The following is a 3,858-nucleotide window of genomic DNA, read 5'->3' as shown; positions in this document are numbered from 1 at the left end:
TCCAACATTTGGATTAGAAAACTTGTTAATGCACAACTTGAGTTTAACAAGTAATTTCGAGAAAGGAATTTAAATTGATTTGATGCTCATGCATAAATTAGGTAAGAATAAAGTAATTTGAAAGCTATTGGAATGCAATTTAATGTTTCTAAAACCCTATGGAAAGTTTTTTTGTGAAGTGGATATATAATTACCATTGAAAAACCTTTAAAAATGATTATTTTTTGGAAAACTGGGCTGCATATGTCGATACTTAAGTGTGAGTATCAATACTTTTGTGGTAGAATGCCTTATGCCTTCCAAGTATTGATACATAGCTGAGAGGTAGGTATCGATAATATATTTTGGGACAAAATGCTTTTGGAATGCATTTTGTTTTCTAGGTATCGATACTTGATAACTCTATGATATAGAGTTATTTGGTTTTAATTTTGATAATAATTTAATTTAGTTCTTCTAGTAATGTATAAAAATTAGTAATTTTTATCTAATTATTTTAAGTTAATTAGTTAGGTGAATCAATCTAATGTTAGTTAATTTTATACTTATATTGGTGCTAATGTGTTTAGGATAGACTGTAATTGATTTATTTGTGCTTTTGTAAGTGTTTATTGAAGGAAAACTTTTAATGGAAGAAAGAGAGCTGTTTTGAGGTGCATACTTCCACTACGCATGTCTTGCTATTTCGATCATAAGTCTCTCTACAAAACTCCATATGAGATGATTCTTAGACCATTGGAAAGTCAAAAGAAAAAAGCTACAACTTTAACATTACAATTTTGCCCAGTTACGCTTCGAAAGTGGTTAAAAATCTTGTCAAAATAGAAATACTATAGTAGTCTTAAAGCAATTACAATTTTGACTAATTAAATGATCAAGGCCACGGCCTTGGAGGAGGTAGGTTGTGGCTCACGTAGTCTGATGAGGAAATCCTAATTAGAATTGACTTTTCTCTTCATCCAACCTGGCCCAACTTCAAAACCCTATAAAAGCAACATTTTAGAGAACTTTTGGAGGCACTAAATACCAAATTTAGAGCTAAGATTCAAGCCACAAACATCATTAGAAAAAGGTCTCATTGAAGTTGAGAAGAAATTGAGGGATTCAAGAAGATTTAGAGATCAAGATCTCAACTCTTACGTTTTTATCTTTTTGTTGTTCTTTTATTTTCTTAGTTTTGGTTTGATGATTAAACTTAAATTGATGATAATGTGTGACTTGATGGGATATTAATTTATTTATCTAAGATTATGATTGAACTCAATACGTAGTCTGATCCATTTATCTCTCTTTTGCTTATGCTTGATGTTTTTAAGTTGTTTCTTTTATTCTTAATGCTTCTAGTTGATTGGTCACCAATTAAATTGATCTGAAAACCTAAGTTAAACCTTGAAAAAAAAGATTTCGGTAGACCTTGAATAAAATAGTGTATGGTCGAACACACTTAGTTGATTAGGTGGCTTGATTTACATATAAGGTAGACATACATTTATAAGTCATACATAGTCAGGATTAGAGCACAAACTTAACGAATCTTTCTTCAATTTAATTTACATAGATATATAGTAAGTTAGTTGGGAAAGATATTTTTATAAGAAACTCGATAGAGATTTGTAAATGAATTAGGACTCTAGCTTAGCAGTTTAATCCATTAAACTAAGTTAAGAGAGAGACAATATTTAGATGAAGTATTAAGGGACATCATAATCTTAGGTTTGATAGTCAATTGAGTTTACTAAAGTAATTTTGTTGATTAATTTTATATTAGTTTAAGTTTATTAGTTTTCATTTTTCTTTTTATAATTTTAAATTAAGTTGTTTAAATAAGATTAGAGTGTGTTAATTTTAGTAGTTAACATAAGGAACTAATTCAATTCTCCATGGGAACAAATTCTACTTTCTTCTATAATACTTGTTAAATGATACGTGCACTTGCGTGAAATATTAAACAAAGTTTTTAGCGCTATTGTCGAGGAGTTGATATTTAATTCTTTCTTGTTAATATTAATACCAAGCATTCTTAATCTTAATTCAAACTTTTCTTTTCTTTCACTTTTCAAGTATTTTTGGTCATTGTATGCAAAGTGCTCAAAATTTGAAAATTAGTCCTTTTGATCTAGAAATCGAAAAGACTTTTTGAAGACTTCAGAGGAAAAATCAACAAGTTTTTACTCCAAGTAAAACAATGGCTAATCAACAAGCGAAAGAGACCAAATCTTTGAGGGAATGTTGTCCCACGGGCACAAGGTCTCTACTCTTGTATCCGAAGACCTCATATTCCAACCAACAACTTCGAAATTAAGTTAGTAATCATTTAGATGATTCAGACTTCTGTTCAGTTTGGGGGTTTGCTTAACGATGATCCTAATGCTCATTTTGTCAATTTTTTAGAAATTTGTGACATTCAAGGCTAATGGTGTTATTAATGATGCCATAAGATTGAGGTTTTTCTCTTTTTCACTAAGAGATAAAGCAAAGAGTTGGTTAAACTCACTTCTTGCTGGTTCCATTAATACTTGGAATGATTTGGCTAAAAAATTCTTAGCAAAATTCTTTCCATTTGCCAAGACAGCAATGATGCAAAATGATATCACTTTTTTGATGCAATTTGATTCTGAATCACTATATAAGGCTTGGGAGAGGCACAAGGATTTGTTAAAAAGGTGTCCTCACCATAGATTACCTAAGTGGCTGCAAGTTTAGACTTTTTATAATGGTTTGTTGGGACCTATTAGAATTACTATTGATGCTGTAGTTGGAGGTGCACTTATGAGTAAGTGAATTGATGAGGCTTAAGATTTGCTTGAAGGGATGGCTTCTGATAACTATTAATGGCCATATGAAAAATTAGGTATAAGAAAAATTGATAAAGTTCATGATTTAGATGTGATTAATTCTTTGTCTACACAATTGACTTTTCTTACAAAGAAAATTGATAAATTGAGTTCTAATGTTACTTAGAGCCCTTTTGTGATGTGTAAATTTTATGGAGAAAGACATTCCAATGACAATTGTACCATATATTTTGAATCTTGTCTATTTGTTCGAAATAGGCAACAGAACAACAATCCCTATTCCAACACTTATAATCCTGATTTGAGGAATCATTCTAATTTCTTATGGAGCAACAACCAAGGGTCTTCATCAGCATCTAAGTCAAATTTTCCACTTAGTTTTCCACGTAGAGCTCCCATGCTAGAGAAAAAGCTTTCAATGGAGGATATGTTCATGCAATTCATGACAAATATTGATGTATTCATGACAAAGACCAATGCCTCCATTCAAAGTCAAGTAACATCAATCAAAAATCTTGAGACACAAGTGGACCAACTTGTCAGTGCTCAAAATAACAAAACTCACGGTACCTTACCAAGTCATATTGAACCCAACCCAAAAAAAGATAGTAAGGAACATTGTAAGACAATCACTCTTCCAAATGGAAAAGAGGTAAGTGGTAAAGATCCAATGAGAAAGAAATTGAAAAGATGTTGAGAAAAGAAATTGTGGTTGAACAATGTACTAAAAGTTCAAAAGAAGAAAAATCACAATTAAAAACTGCTCCCACACCTCCACCACCTTTCCCTTACAAATTTCAAAAAGAAAAACTTGGCAAACAATTCTAGAGATTTATTGATGCGTTTTAAAAGTTACATATTAATATTCCTTTTATTGAAGCTTTGGAAAAAATGCCAAGATATGTTAAATTTTTAAAGGACATCTTATCTAAAAGAGGAAATTGGGTGAGTTTTGAACTGTTGCACTTACTGAAGAATGCAATGCCATTATTTAGAATAAGCTTCCACCAAAGCTTAAAGATCTAAGTAGTTTTACTATTCCTTGTACTTCGGTGTTATTTGT

General features: G+C 30.9%; 1 non-coding gene across 1 annotated transcript; it reads right to left on the bottom strand.

Moving 5' to 3' along the window:
• Positions 1-2,577: 2,577 nt before the first annotated feature.
• LOC149526596 (small nucleolar RNA R71) lies at positions 2,578-2,681 on the bottom strand. The gene has a single exon (XR_016351880.1). It is a non-coding gene; the product is annotated as a small nucleolar RNA R71 (small nucleolar RNA).
• Positions 2,682-3,858: the final 1,177 nt, after the last annotated feature.

This window comes from Theobroma umbraticum, unplaced genomic scaffold (assembly GCF_002168275.2).
Source record: "Theobroma umbraticum cultivar Fairchild unplaced genomic scaffold, ASM216827v3 scaffold_12.1, whole genome shotgun sequence".
Taxonomy (NCBI): Eukaryota; Viridiplantae; Streptophyta; class Magnoliopsida; order Malvales; family Malvaceae; genus Theobroma; species Theobroma umbraticum.
The sequence above is the reverse complement of the archived record's forward strand: the minus strand, read 5'-3'. Positions and strand labels throughout refer to the sequence as shown.